We start from the raw sequence: 16,620 nt of genomic DNA, 5'->3' as shown, positions 1-16,620 counted from the left end.
AAATGAGAACATATGGACACAGAGAGGGGAACATCACATACTGGGGCCTGTTGCGGGGTGGGGAGGAAGGGGAGGGAGAGCATTAGGACAAATACCTAATGCATGTAGGGCTTAAAACCTAGATGACAGGTTGATGGGTGCAGCAAACCACCATGGCACATGTATACCTGTATAACCTGCATGCTCTGTACATATATCCCAGAACTTACAGTATAATAATAAAAAAATTATAGGGAATAGAGAAAAATAGGTTATGTGCAGAAAATTATTCCTACATATGTACTCAGAAGCATAAATTTGGTGACAGAAAATACTTCAGTATATACGGACATCTCAGAAGCAGTTCTGAAAGGCTTAGTTTTATTTTCTTGAATTTTAAGAATGCCTAAGATCCTTCTTCATCCTCAATATTGGGAGGCAAGTAGTATTTGCTTTAAATGTTTCATATTAACAATGTTATGCTCTACACAGGGTACATCTGCAGACATACCGAGTGTCACTGTAGAAGAGTGTGGAGTGGCTTTTGTGAAGAAGTTCAGGTACATCAGTGCAAAAGTTAGCTGAACTGATTCATTCATCTCTATGGTAACAGCTTCCTCCTCTTTATCAACATTACTTATTTGTGTCAATTTAATGTTTCCATTTGCAAGTCCTCCAGTTGCAGAAAATTTCACACCATCTTTCGCACAGGAAATTACAACAGCATCTCCAATATGACTGAGATCTCGACATATGCATGCAAATTCACCAGCAGCCATCTTTACTACACAGCTGTACTCACGTTCTGGAATTCCAAGCTGTTCAACATCCAAATCCATTAGCTTCATTCTATAGTCTGAAACTTTCTCCTAATTTAGTGCTTCAAGTGCTAGTGCTAGGGTGTCTGCATTATCTTCAGCCCCAAATGTCATGACATCTTTATTGCTAGCACAGTTTAGTATTTTGAACATACCGATGAGGTTCATGGCTATGGCCAGGTTGCAGTTGCAGCAGCATATGTTGAAGTCCTTTGAGTGCTGGGTGAGCTGCCCCAAGGAGATGCAGGATGAGTCCATGCTGTACACATTCAGCTGCTTGAGCTAATATCCTGGCAGGCCTCACTGATAAGGTCCTTAAGGGCCTCCAACACATTCTTCAGGGTGGAGCCCTGGACCAGGCTTACCTTGAACATGGAGTCACAGTGGCATGGCTACAGGCAGGTGCGAAGGAAGAAGGTATAGCCACTTATGGCTTTATGAAGCTCAGAGCAAGTGAGCAAATGCAGTGGGAAGAGGCTGAGACCTAGAAAGATGATGTCAAGTCCACTATGCCTGAAACTGTTTAATCAAGCCTTGGTTTTTTTTAATGAAGTGCTGGTGCGAGTTCAGGGGCATGACTGGTAGAATTCACAGATTGCTATCCTCAGAATACCTTCCTGGCAGAAGCCCAGGAGTCATGCTGGGATCCACACCCGCCCCACCTCCTGCCCCTGCAGTTTCTGCTGGCATCACTGGGTACAGTGGAGACTTGTCCATTACTCTGGCAGAGATTGGACATGCCTCCAGTGGGTCGTCACTCCAGAAAGCAGAGAGCAAAGAGAGCCTCTGGTTAGGCTGTCACTAGCCCCTGAGTGGGTGCCTCATGCCCAGGGATTGGCAGGTGAGTTACTGAAGCCCCAGGCTGATGGTAGCCAAGTTCCTTGAAGCCTTTACCTTGCATGTTGCTGAGTGGCACTATTGTAGTCAGGAGAGGAGGGCCAGAGAGGCATAAAGGCTGTCTGCCCCCAAGCTTTTTCCTGGGAGGCTTGCAGGTACCTAAAATGTCAGAAAGGCCATTAGTGCTTCCTCCCCAGGTGTCCCCAGTGATCTGAGAGATGATCTTAGGAGTCAGTTGGAGGAATATTGGGTTTTAAATGTAATAGTCATGCATTTTAATGTCTCTTCTATTTATGGCAAGTCATATAAGTTTTCAATTAATGGTCATAATGGTTTTTTAAAATGATGTTAAAAAAAGTGAATCTATTTAAAGAAAATTGTTCAGGGAAGCAGCATAGCATAATAGTTAAGAGAATGGACTCTGAAGACAGATGCATGGTCAGACTCCCAGCACCACACTTACCAGCTGTGAGACAGTGGGTAAGTTCTTCACTCTGCTGAGGTTTCCTTATCTTTAAGGAACAATGGTAGTACCCACTTCATGAGTTAGTTCATGTAAGCCCTTACAACATGTCCTAGCTCACACTAAGGATCACATAGGTAACTTAAATGAAATGCAGTGAATCAAGGTGGTAGGGCAGCATAGGGCAAAAGTAATGAGAAGGGGTCTACGACAAGAGAAGTTTGTAGGAATGTTTGTCTTCTGCAGTCCTTGCTGTGGCAGTTGGGGGCTCAGGGAGCAGAAGGGTTTTATCCAAGGTCATAAACTGACATAGCATGGCAGGGCAGAATGAAATTCCTGCTTACTTGATTCACTGTCTGCTATTGGGCTGGAGAGGTGGCCGCCTCTATGGAGAAAGGCAGTTTGTCCCATGGACCACTCAAAATGGCAAACATAGTCTTCAAGACAGTTGACACAGACATTACCTTGGAGGCACCCTTGCCATCACTGACCCCTCAGATGGATACAGTTCCCCATAGCTCCCTACTTGCTGATGAGAGGACCACAGCCATAAAGCAGTCTTCCAGAGTCTGTCCCAGGTAGATTTCAGGCCTCCATATACCAGGGCCAGGTCATAGAGGTCATGGCTGGAGCCTCGGGACCTACCACAGAGCTGGCCCAGAGAAGCCTCTGAAGGAAGGTTTGATGACTCACCGAATGAATGAATGGATAAACAAATGCTCTTTCATCATTCCCATTACATGGATCAGCTGATCAGTTAAGCAGAGGATAGGTATGTGACCAAGGGCCCCTTTGGTGCAGTGTGTGTGTGTTCTGTCTGTGGGGTGAGGCTGTTGAGGTATGTGTCTGCAGAAGGTGCTAGCATAGTGCTGGGTGTGTCACACACTAGGCCATGCCCTACACTTGTCGTGCAAGTTCTGTCACCTCTGGGATCTGGAAGATCATAATTTCCTAGAGCAGAGCAACAGTGAGGTTAGGGGAGATTGAAGGAGGGAATGGAGACGTGACATTTCTGGGGCCCAGGACTCATGGAAGTAAGAAAGAATGGTGTTTATGAAGGCACTTAGCTGCAAGAGTGAGGTCCTGTAGGCAGGTTTAGAGCTTATTATAATCACTTTGGCATGAGCTGCTGACATGGGCACCTCACTCTACAGTTTACCTGAAGCACTGCCACTCCAGTTTCATCACTGGCTCCTCAGCACTGCATGACAGCAGAGCAGTTATTGCAGTTTCTATTTAAAAACAAAGTCTGTTAAATGGCAAAGCTGGATAGAATCAGCTCCTCTGAGCTCATGGCCAGTATGATCTCAAGCCAGGCTGCCTTCTGGTTGTGTACATCCTAGTAACCAGTCCTGGGCATGGCATGGTGCTTAGCACTTAATTCTCATCCCCTACCTCCAGGATTGTTTGCTGATGAGTCAGTGACTAAATGAATAGTGCTAAGGAGAGGCAAGAGACCTGGGGCGAGGGCAGAAGGGTCAAGTCAGGGCTGGAGAGTGCAAGAGGAAGAAAGGGCTGGAAGGAATTCTCTGAAGATGGGCTGCTTCTTTCATGACTATGTTGGCCAGGCCAGGTTTCAGCTCAAGACTCTTATTGCTTTTAATTTATCAGCAAATGTGTTATTGGTTCCCTAAATATTGAGAATAAATCCAGAGGCCTCACATGGGCCACAAGTTGCCATGTGAACTGGCTGCCCACTCCCTTCTCTCTTCTACTCTGTAGCCCCTTGAATGTCACTTCACTGGCCGCCTTTTTCCATTTCTAAAACATTTCATATACTTAGGCCTCAAGGCCTTTGCACTTGCTGTTCCCTCTACCTGACATGCCTTTCCCCCACTGTCTACCTCGAATGTACCTCCTCAGAGAGGCCCTCTCTGCCCTCATGGCCTGCCTTGTTTTTCTCCATAACACTGATCGCTCCTTGGCTTTTTATTGTATATGCATTTCTATCTGTCTGTTGGAAATGAAGCATCACAAGGCCACAGATCTTTGCCTGCTTTGTTTATTGCTATATGCCCAGTGCCCAGAAACATGACTCCCATTTATTACGTACATTAGGCATATTAGATACAAATTAAACGTATTTGAATGAGTTAGTGTGACTTGAAGCTTTTACCCCTCTGAGGCTTCTAGGTGTGCCACTTTCACAAGAAGAGCGATCCTGGCTTAGGATGCTAGTGCCTGCAAAGTAGCAGAGCTTGTACTTTATTAGATTCACTATATCCTTAGGGAAGAGGAGGCATGTTGGACAAGATGCAGCCCCAGCCCCCAAGCCTCTGCCGAAACCAACGTGTCCCAGTCTGAAGCAGATTCTAGTTGAGCTGGATGGTGGACTGGTAGACAGGCATCCCTCTGACCAGAGCAGATGTATATGGCAGGACTGGGAAAGGTTAGGACTGAAAATGGCTGAGATCAGTACATCAGGGGTCAGAGAGCAAGACAGGGATCTGGGGCTAGGGCTGGGAAGAGCCAATGGGTCCTTGGTGGGGATTTAGAGGAGCTGGGTAGCTGATATGGTTAGGGTGTGTCCCTACCCAAATTTCATCTTGAACTGTAGCTTCAATAATCCCCGTGTGTCATGAGAGGGACCCAGGGAGAAAATTGAATCATGGGGGTTGTTTCCCCCACACTGTTCTCATGGTAGTGAATAAGTCTCACAAGATCTGATGATTTTATAAGGGGAAACCCCTTTCACTTGGCTCTCATTTTTCCTTACCTGCAACCATGTAAGACGTGCCTTTTGCTTTCCACCATGATTGTGAGGTCTCCCCAGCCATGTGGAATGGTAAGTCCACATGAAAAAGAGGAGTCCAGCCATCTCTTTTTCTTTATAAATTACCCGACTCAGGTATGTCTTTATCAGCAGTGTGAAAATGAACTAATACAGTAGCCAACGTGTCTGGAATTATAATGGGGTGCCAGTTCAGGTAGCTTCTTGTAAGCCATTGATACTTAGGATTTCTCTGCTAGGCCTACCTGGGCATGAAATGTCCATTTCTCAGCAGGAAAAATGACAATATTGAAATATGTAAACATCTTGCATATCTATTATTTCATAACAACCATGTATAGTACATTTATTCATTTAGCCAACAAATATGTGTTGACCCTTGTAAGAACCAGGCACTGTAGATGTTGCCTCAGTCACTGTCTTAGTCCATTTGTGTTGCTATGGACTCAGGCATACCTGAGGCTGGATGATTTATAAAGAAAAGAGGTTTATTTGGCCAACAGTTCTGCAAGCTGTACAAGAAGTATAGAGCTGGCATTTGTTGAGGGTGTGGCTTCTGGTGAGGGTCTCAGGCTGTCTCCACTCACTGCAGAAGGGGAAGGAGAGCTGGTGTGTGCAGAGATCATGTGGTGAGACAGAAAGCAAGGAGGGGGAGGGAGGTACCAGGCTTTTTATAACAATCAGTGCTCCTGGGAACCAACAGAGAACTCATTACCTCAAGGGGGCACCAAGCCATTCATGAGGGATCCATCTCCATGACCCAAATACCACCCATTAGGCCCCACCTCCAACACTGGGGATTAAATTTCAACATGAGATTTGGGGACAAATATCCAAACTATAGCAGTCACATATAGGAAATCTCTGCATTTATAGGGGTAACACTCCTTCAACAAAATGGATGACTGTTTACTAAAATACATCGGTTGCTTTATCATCAGTGCTAAGAATGGTGCTTATTACACAGTAGATGCTCAATTAATATTTTTGAATTGCTGGATTAATATGTAGGTTAATGAAAATACATTGGTTGCTTTAGCATCAGTGCTAAGAATGGTGCTTATTACACAGTAGATGCTCAATTAATATTTTTGAATTGCTGGATTAATATGTAGGTTAATGAAAATACATTGGTTGCTTTAGCATCAGTGCTAAGAATGGTGCTTATTACACAGTAGATGCTCAATTAATATTTTTGAATTGCTGGATTAATATGTAGGTTAATGAGTTCACCCATTTACTGAACAAGGAAGTAGCCCAGAAAAATCAGATTTGGAAATCTGGATCAGGGTGGTTTTACTCTTGAGACCAAATGGTTCTCTCTGATTCTAATACTTTGAAGCTTTACAGACTTGATATTAATAAATTTTGAAACTAAAAACACCAAAAAGTATTGTGGGGAAGTGGTTAAAAGTTACCAGCTTTTGATTTTTCCAAGTAAGGAGATGGAGAAAGATATTACCAACAATTGTTATTTCATAAAAGGGCATTTAAACACTTGAATTGTGTGAAGGGTGATCCTAGAATTTTAAAACATTGGATACATATTGGCTCTATGAAAAAGTTACTACATTGTTCTAATTTTTTTCCCATTTCACTGAGGACTGGGGTAAACTTCACTGACCCACAGTGAAGAGACAGGTCCGGGCTCAGATGAGTATTTGGGAGCCTCTAGCCTGGAGGAACCAGTCACTTAAATTCTTGCCTCTCTCCTTGTCTCTCTTTTTAGTCCTCTTCCCTTTCTTCTTCTCTTTCTTCTTCCTTTCTCACGTCTTACGTACAGACACACACAGACACACTGAGGCACATTTCAAAGCTCCAAAGAGAGGCAGGCCACGTATCAGACTTAGACCTCAGGTGGAGAAGAAAGACAATCTTCCCCTGTTCCAATCACTGCTTTTCTAACCCTAAAAAGTAAAGGAGAAGTAGGTGAGGGTGAAGGGGAGGAGAATCTTCCCTGCCTTCCCATCAACCCTCTTTATTATATCTGCTCAAAGTGAAAAAAAAAAAAGATTTTAAACTCTCAATATTAGTTTATGACTTCTATTAATCACATGTAATAACTCTCCCAATTATTAAATTATGGAGACATGTGTTTCCTCAACCAAATAGAATAATTATTTATTGAAATGAATTAACATATAGAAAAACCTCAGTTCTATGGAGGCTGAAACTTAGCATAATGAGTTTATCAGCCTTAAAAGCAGCCCAGACAGACTTCTTTTTTTTTTTTTTTTTTTTTCCTGGTGAAATAAATACACTGATTATAGTGAAGCTTATCCTTGCTGGAGTCTTGCCATTTGCTATTTCTTTAATAAACACAGGTTGAGTTGTTTATCTGTTTTCAATTTCATTTATCAAGGCTCCTGTTTGCAATTAACAGCTGTGGTGGAGGGTGGAGTGGGGGTGGGAAGACATGTTCTTGCCAGCCTCCCCTTACAGGTCCCCAAAGTTGCTCATTTGGGGCTCTCTTTGTATTTTAATAGGCTTGCCAATCAGCTGACTGCAGCAGCAGCAGCAGCAGCAGCAATGCACAGATCTGATCTGCATTGGCAATATACTTGTCATTTGGACATGCATCTTCAGGACACTAGCCTTAGCAGGAAGGGGAGCCAATCAAGGGGAAACAATTATGCAAATTTAAAATGTAAACTCTCTGGAGCCCCTGCCACAACCTGGTAAGAGGATAAAGGTCTGCTTCCCATTCCTATCTCTAGGGGCAGCAAGCTCTCTTGCCACATATCTTCCAGGGAGATTTCTAAGTTATTTAAGCATCTGCAAAATGGTGCCATGGACACATGGTTGGGAACGAGGATTTATGGGTAATTATATCTAAAAAAAAACCTCTTATTTTTCATGGTACTCATGAAGCCACTCAGTCTCCTAAATTTATTTTATCTAGTGATTTAGGGACTGTGCCAAATGTTCACCAAAGGACATTCAGGTCATTCATTCATTCAACAAGCATTTAGTAATGTATATTTCAAAATTGCTGAGAGAATAGATGTTAAATGTTCACACTCTGCCAAAAATGATAAGTATGTGAGGTGGTGAACATGTTAATTAACTTGATTTAATCATTCCATATTGTATACATATATCAAAACATCAGATTGTATCCCATAAATATATACAATTACTTGTCAATTAAAAATAAAATTTGAAAAAAATCACAGGCATGTATTCAAGGGTGCCATACTGACTGAGAGCTCCTGGAGTTTATAGTTTGGTTACTTTGTTTATTCCTTAAAAAATAAATATCAAACATCTACTAGGAGTTGGGCACTGGGGTAGGGCAGAGAACAAGATAGATGAGGTTCCTGCTGTCATGGAGCTTGCCTTTGGGGATGGGTGGGTGCAGGAGCATGGCACGGCGCTTCTGATGTGGTTCTCAATGAGAACCATGACTCCTGGCAGCCACAGCCTCGCTATCGAATGTGGTCTGGACCTAGTGACTTGCTTCTGAGAAACAGAATATGGCAAAAGTGATGGGATGTCACTTGTGATTAGGCTACAAAAGACTGCCTTTTATCTCAATAGCCCTCTCTGTCTCTTGCCCTCTCATTTGCTCTGATGAAGCTTGCTGCCCTGTTGTGAGATCCTCTATGGAGAGGCATACATGGCAAGGAACTGAGGGTGGTCACCAACAGCTCATGAGAAACTGAGGCCTCAGTCCAGTGTCCACAAGGGTGAGCTAGGAAGCAGATCCTTCTAGTTGAGCCTTGAGGGCATGTGTAGCCCCAGCCAAGACTTGATTGCAGCCTGTGAGACTCAAAGCCATAAGCTCTAGCTAGCCACTCCTGGATTCCTGGCCCACAGAAACTATGAGATAGTAAATGTTTTTAATGTTAAGTTATTATGTTTTGGGGCAGTTTCTGGCTTAGTCAGTTCCGAGAACTAAAACAAAATACCATTGACTAGATGGCTTAAAAACAGCATTTATTTCACATGGTTCTGGAGGCTGGGAACTCTGAGATTAGGGTGCTGGCAGAGCCAGTGTCTGGTGAGGGTCCACTTCCTGGCTTATAGACAGCCACCTTCTTACTGTGTCCTAACATGAGCGAAAGACACAGGGCCTTAGTCTCTTCTTCTTTTTTTAAGATGGAGTCTTGCTCCATCGCCCAGACTGAAGTGTAGTGTCATGATCTCGGCTCACTGCAGCCTCCACCTCCTGGGTTCAAGCAATCCTCCCACCTCAGCCTCCCAAGTAGCTGGGATTACCAATATGTGCCACCACACCTGGTTAATTTTTTTGTGTTTTTAGTAGAGATGGGGTTTCACCATGTTGACCGGCTGCGTCTCTAACTCCTGATCTCATGTGATCCTCCCACCTGGGCCTCCCAAACTGCTGGGATTATAGGCATGAGTCACTGTGCCTGGCCATCTTTCTCTTCTTTTAAGGATATTACTCCTATCATGGGGACTCTCCCCTTGCGATCTAATCTAAATTGAATCACTCCCGAAAGCCTCACCTCCTAATACTATCCTGATGGGGATTAGGGCTTCAATATATGAATTTTGGGAGGACACAAATAAATAAGCAGTCCATAACAATTTGTTTTGTAGTAATAGATAATAACACAGTGGCTGGAGGTAGGGAGTGAGATTATAAATTAATAGGTAAAAAGGAAGCTATGAGCTGGCGAAAAGGCAGTGCTGAACATGAATGAAGGGTGATAGACATACTGAAGAGTGACAGGGTGGCTGCTGAGAATAGGAGTCTCAAGGCAGGACCAACCCTAAATGTCCTTTGATGAAATACCCTAGATGAAGCCAGTGTGCTCTGTGCATCCCTTCCAATGGGCGTCCAGCCTTGGGTCAAATATCCCAAGTGAGGGGGAAATTCACATCTTGGTTACTCTGTCCCATCTTGGGATGCAAAAAATACTTGCTACTGGGCTAGAATTTGCATCCCTATGGTTTTGTCTTTCTGGTCCTGGTTTTTCTCTTTGAGGCCACGCTGACTCTCTGGTCTTTTGAGCCCCTCTGCCCTATACAGTTGTCTAGCCTTTCTAAGTTGGCCCTGGAATCTCCTGACCAGGGAATTTCTTTATTTCCCAGACTGGCTTTGATCTTTTGATACTGCTTTTGGCCTTTCTGACTTGACTGCCTTTCAGACTCCCCTTCTTCTACTCACTGGGTCTCTTCCCACAGTCTCTGCTTGCTCCTGTGTTCTTGGGGTCCCTGTAGCTTTAGTTAAGAATTCTGCAACTTTGGTCAATGGCCCCTCACAGCATCACGCCAGTCCCCTTCCTCACATGGCAAGCCCTTCTCGTCACAGAAAATGGCCATTATGTGTCAGTTGAGCATTTTTCTCTCCTGCTAAATGTGCCTACCTCTTTGGCACTTCACCTCCTCCTCCTCCCCAGTGACTTCCTTCCTCCCCTCCCTTCTCTATCAGCCTCAATTATCACTTCTGCAAAGGACTCCCTGGAGGGTAGCCTGTCTAGTCAGTTACCTGCTATACATTGTCCTGGGAGATCCTGACAGCCTTGGAGCTCAGCATGCCTTCCTTCCTGTCCTCTGACACATATCCACTGATGCTGACACTGGGTCTGTGCCTTCTAGTCATTGCCCTCTTTCCTCTCCTGCCTGATGGGCCAGAGTCTCCTGTGTCTCCTGGTATTCTATTCTCTAAACTCAGGGACATCCTAGTCTTTTTCTCTTTCCTCCACCATTATGACTAACTCTGTCATCTGATTTGCCTTTTTTTTTTTTTTTTACTTCCCAAGGCCTCTTTCATATGGCCCTTCCTTCTGCCACCCCTGAGGACCAGCTCCTCATCAGTTCACCCCAGACTATAATAATCCCCATCCCCCAAAGCATTTATTACAGGAGACAGTGCTGGAAACTGGAAGTACAGAGACAGGCAAAGCAGATCTGGCATCTGTCCTTGTAGAACTTCCAGTGAACTTGTTCATGCATACATGCATTCACTTATTCATTCAAATAATTATTAATCACCTTCCATGTTACTTTGTCTAGTGTCTCAGATTCCTGATAGTTGGAGGTAACCTTCTAACTTAGTTGTACTGAGGGGAGCAGTTTCCAATAAATAGTTTAACAATTGTTTTGATAATTAGCAGCAGTAACTGAGAAGGACTGCCTGGAAAGTCAGCCATACTTTCTTTTCCCACCCCATAAAAATCATGCATCTGAGATTTTCTAGGCTGCTGGTCTTATCTACCAGATGCCCTGCAGTAACATCTCAGGAAAGCCCAGGACTGGGAAAGCCAACACCCAGAGCCTGCCTCTACATTCTTAAGACACTGTGGTAGTTCTCCCACCCTACCCTATCTTCTTCCCATCACCTGCAGCAAATCCATCTAAAGCACCCACATCATCCCAGGTAACCTGGCTGTTGGAGATGAGGGTCCTGGCTGCAAAGGAAGGAACAAAAACAAGCAGTCAGTGCCAGAGGGACAGTGTCCAGAGAGCTCTCTGCAGGGTCTCAGGGAAGGAGTTCAGGCCAGAGGTGGGAGGAGGCTGTGAGGAATGACGTGGTACAACTGCAGGCTATAAGGTGAGTGTGTGCTAAGTAGGCTGAGTTAGTGAGTGTGATGCCAGGGTTAAGAATATACTGATTTGGAAGCCGGGTGTGGTGGCTCACACCTGTAATCCAAGCACTTTGGAGGCCAAGGTGAGCTGATCACTTGAGGTCAGGAGTTAAAGACCAGCCTGACCAACATGGTGAAACCCTTTTAAAAAAAAAATAATAATAAAATAAAGAAAAGAAAAAAAAGAGAGAGAGAGAGAGAAAAGAATATACTGATTTTGGCCGGGCACAGTGGCTCACAACTGTTATCTCAGCACTTTGGGAGGCCGAGGTGGGCAGATTGCCTGAGGTCAGGAGTTTGAGACCGGCCTGGCCAACATGGTGAAAACACTGTCTCTACTAAAAATACAAAAACTAGCTGGGCATGGTGGTGCATGCCTGTAGTCCCAGCTACTTGGGAGGCTGAGGTAGGAGAATCGCTTGAACCCAGGAGGCAGAGGTTGTAGTGGGCTGAGATTGTGCCACTGTACTCCAGCCTGGGTGACAGAGCAAGCCTTCATCTCAAGAAAAAAGAAAAAATGCTGATTTGGGGAATCCCAGAGCCTTTATCACTATCTCCTTTATGTCCTTGGGCTAATGAATTAATTTCTCTGAGTGACATTCATTTCTTCATCTTAAATGGGACTAGTAATACCAGCCTCAGAAGGCTGCTGGAGTTTACAGGAAATAATGTGAGGAATTGCCTGGCATGGGTGGTCAATAAATTGTAGCTACTTATTATTAGTATGGTTAGGCTGGTTTTGAGGGTAGAGTTGGGCAGGAAGACCAGAAGATTGCGGAGGAGCCGGAGTCCTCAGAGGGTGTTTAAGTTCAAGCTGGGGAAGCCAAGATTCTTCCATAAATGCGCAGAGCAGTGTGGGGATGGAAGCGAGACAAAGCTCAGGTCAGAAGTGGGCAGGAGGTCAGAGAGGTGGGAGAGTCCCTGGGCAGTTGCCAGGATTTTTTCCTGGATTCTTAGCAGCAGCCTTGATCATCTGTTTCTTGGAGAAGGTGGACAGAGTGGGTGGAAACTATGTCACTAGGGCATCAAAATTACTCTTCCCTTGGCTTGGGCCAGAATTGTTTTCAGAACAGGCAGAAGCTCCAAATGACTGTCAAGTGGCCCTGGATTAGGGACTGCAGGGCTTGGGAGCAGGGAGCCAGGAAAGCCCATCTCTAGATGGCACACAAGGTGGGAGGGGATGCCTCCAGGGAGATCCCTGTCTGGCCCACCTGGAAGCCCTGCACCTCTTCTTCTGGCCAGACTGTTCTAGGCCATACTCATCTCGCCTGTTTCAAGGATGCTTATCTGACAACTCTAGTCCTTCGGGATGACCCCTTTCCCAGACTTCCCACAGCAGTTTCCCTCTGTTTCTACAGTACCAGGCTAGCTGCTTTATACACATTGCAGCATTTATTCTCAATGCAGCTGTGTGAGATAGATGTTACACCAATTTTATAGACAGGAGAAGTGAGGCTCACTAAGATTAAATAACTTTGCCAGGCTCCTGCAACTGGAAAATGGCAGGGCTGGGATTTAAAAACAGGTCTGCCTGGCTCTAAAATGCTAAACTTCAAGAGACCAAGATGTTCCACTTACTATAGCTGAGTAACAACTTACTGCAAGATTTAGGATAAGATGATTTATCAGGCTTACAGATCCTATGGGTCATAAATTCAGACAAGGCACAGCAGGGATGACTTGTTTCTGCTCCACGATGTCTAGAGACTCAGCCAGAAGACTTGAAGGATAGAGGCTACACCCATCTGAAGGCCCATCCACTCCCATATCTGGTGACTGAGGCTGGCTTGAGGCTGGGGTCTCAGTTCCTTTCCGCACAGGTCTCTCTAAAAGTCTCTCCGTATGGATGAGTTTGAGATTCTTCACAGCATGGTGGCACTGCCTCTGCCAACCCACGAGTGAGGGCTCTTCCAAAAAGAACCAGGTGGAAAGCACCATCTTTTAAGATACAGCCTCAGAAGTCGTACAGCATCAGGTTTTCTACATTCTACTTGTCAAGGCAGTCACAAAGGCCCATCCAGATGCTAAAGGAGGGGAAATAGAGTCTCCTTTTGATAGAGGAGTAGCAAGGTTTTGAAAGATGTATGACCGGAACTATCATGTGGCTGATTACTTTTGGAAAAGTCAATCTGCTGCCTGAAGGAACCTGAAGAACCATACCCATTAGATGGTGAGCTCATGAGGACTGACCTTGTCCTAGACTTCTTGGTAACTCTCATAGGCCCTGCACATGAAGACACACATAACATTTGTTGAATTAAATAAATAAATACAGACTGTCTAAGTCAGGCTGTTTTGAGGTTTATATTATTATTATTCCAGTTTTGGATCTTACTGCTTTCTCTTTTACCATTAAGCTGAAATGTTCCATCTAATGTAGAGGTTGTTTTGCTTCACGGTTTGTTTCTTCCATCAGAGATCCAGCAGGATACCATTTTATTATGGACATCTGCTTCATGTCTTGCAGGAGTCTGTGGAAATGCTCTTGAAAGTCTCAAAGATGTGTCTTCAAACTTCCTTCAGAGCCTTCAGTTCTTAGGACAACATCACCCTTCTGCCTTGCCCAGCTTTGCTCAAAGCATGTTTTTTTCCCCCATTGGACAGGGGATCCTGCAACTGTAGTCTAGAGGCTTGTTGTGGAATAAGTATAGCCTTCAATCATAAAAGGAGAATATGGGTAAGACCTGGATAGTGATCTTTTGCTTATATGTGTATTTTTTGTCTGTCTGTCTTTCCTTTTTTTCTTCTTTTTTGTAACTTTTACCCTCTTCTCTTTCTCCAAAATGCAATTCTGGCTTTGTTTGTAGCTCAGTACTCCCCAAACTAATCTCCAATTCTGTGAAAAATCACAGCCCTGCCTTCATCTTATTGCTCAGCATGCTGCTGCTGAGAGTTGCTGCAGCAGGAACTCTGATCTGACAGCCCAGCTGGATGGGTAGAGCCTGGCATGGGGCATCAGCAGACCTGAGTTGAAGACCTGCACCTCACCTCTCCAAGCCTTGCTTTACTTTCCTCATCTCCAAATTGTGGAGACAGCAGAACCTTCCTCCCCACAGAGGGCCACTGCAAAGATTAAAGGAGATCCTGGATAGTACAGGATTGTGCAAACTCTAAAGGACTGTGTAAAACTCTGGTTACTTGTCTGAGTGAGAGCTTCTATCTGCACAATGAAGTGGAGGATGGAGAGAGGTAGCAAGATAAACCTTACCTTACTACCGTGTCCTAATGGACCACTGAGCCTTTCAGAATAGGATAATTAAGTAGATGGATATATGTGAGAGAGAAAGCTCCCCCAATCCATCAGGCAGAACTCTTTGCTGATATAGACACTAGTGTCTAGGCCAGATTCCAGCATAGGTAGAGAAGGTGGTTTCTTGTAGGATGTTTTGGAGACTTCTGCAGGCTTTCTGCTGACCCAGGAGGTCTTATTCAGTGGCTTGCAGCATTCTGAAGGCAGAGTTTGAAAACGCAAATATTTTAGAGACCAGACAGGTACCATGCTGGTGAAGCAATCCTGGTAGAGGCTGACAGGAACTCAAATTTCTGCCCCTTTCCAAAGTACAGAGACCCACAGACCCCTCTCAGCAATAGCCATATGTTGTTATAAGATAAGAAAGGTGACAGTGGGGTTACTTTTCTACTAAGAGAAGCTAGAAATCAAGATTTTCTTTTAAATGCAAACTTTCTTGATATTTATATCTTGGCCACAAATTCAAAGTTTTAAAAAACTAGTACAAGGGCCAAACAAAATACATTTGCCCCTGAATTCAGCCCGTGGGCTGAGTTTGCAATCTCTGTGCCAAAAGGCTGGGGAGGTTCCATGGGCTGGTGCGATGTAGCCATGTGACTATGTAGTCATTACACCTGGGCCGTAATAGTGACTATAAGTGATTGACATCGGATCTGTCTTTCCCCTCCATGAGGGAACAGATGTTTTTATTGGGTGGAGGCAGGAAGAGGGTCAGATGGATTTTGAACAGAGCATAGGGTACTGGCTGGGGGAGAAGGGACTGCTGCACTCCAGCAGCCTTGGGTTTGTGTGGGCAGGTGGCAGCTGAGGGCTAGGGAAGAGGGCAACAGGCTGGTAGCCCAGTCCTGCCATAGAACTCATAGAGTACTGACAACTTCCCCCGAGGAGTCAAGGTAAGGCAAAGGGCAGGCAAACAGGGTTTTGGCTGCTCATCCTCCCCAAAGAAGACAAAGGCCAGCAAGTATGGCTCAGTAAAGAAGCCCATGCCCAATTGCTGGTGACCCCAGTTAGCTTTAGTATGGAATCATTTCTTTTACAGGAGCTAATTCCTATTAATCAGGGAGGCACAGCACTAGCAGCTTGTGTAGAAATCATCAGAGTCAGGGTGGGAACGAGGCTGGCAATTGGAATCTAGATAACTGTGCATCTTCTGTGCTTTGAGAGCCTCCATGGCTGACTTTAAATCACTGCAAGGTCACATCCAGAGATATATGAGGCTGAGCAGAGTTAGAAAATCTATGGTTTTCTTTACATAAGATAAAGCAAAATTTCATAATTTTAAAATCACAAAGAATATGCTCATGGTAAAGAAATTTTAAAATACAGATGAACAAAGTAAAGGCAAGCATTCACCAAAACAAAACCCTGAAAAACTCTTGGTCAAACAACAGGCAAGCAGAGAGACAAATCTTGAATGAACTCCCATTCACAATTGCTACAGAATGAATAAGATACCTAGGAATACAGCTAACAAGGGAAGTGAAGGACCACTTCAAGGAGAACTAAGAACTATAAAGTACATTTCAAAGAAATCAGAGAGGACATACAAAAAGGAAAAACATTTCATGCTCATGGATAGGAAAAATCAATATTGTGAAAGTGGCCATACTACCTAAAGTAATTTATAGATTCAGTGCTATCCCCATTAAACTACCACTGACATTCTTCACAGAATCATTAAAAAAAAAGTTTAAAAATTCATATGGAACCAAAAAAGAGCCTGAATAGCTAAGACAATCCTAAGCAAAAAGAACAAAGCTGGTAGCATCATGCTACCTGACTTCAAGCTATATTACAGGGCTACAGTAACTGAAACAGCATGATACTGATACAAAAATAGACACATAGACCAATGGTACAGAATGGAGAACTCAGAAATAAGACTGCACACCTACAACTATCTAATCTTCGACAAACCTGACAAAAATAAGCAAAGAGAAAGGATTTCCTATTTCATAAATGGTGCTGGGAGTGCTGGGTAACCA

General features: G+C 44.2%; 1 pseudogene; it reads right to left on the bottom strand.

Moving 5' to 3' along the window:
• Positions 1–385: 385 nt before the first annotated feature.
• On the bottom strand, positions 386–1,171 carry LOC105720185 (proliferating cell nuclear antigen-like; annotated as a pseudogene).
• Positions 1,172–16,620: the final 15,449 nt, after the last annotated feature.

The sequence above is a fragment of the Aotus nancymaae genome, unplaced genomic scaffold (genome assembly GCF_030222135.1).
Source record: "Aotus nancymaae isolate 86718 unplaced genomic scaffold, 86718_ANA_hifiasm-v0.15.2.pri h1tg000059l, whole genome shotgun sequence".
Lineage (NCBI taxonomy): Eukaryota > Metazoa > Chordata > Mammalia > Primates > Aotidae > Aotus > Aotus nancymaae.
This window is presented reverse-complemented; position numbering and strand designations above follow the sequence as displayed.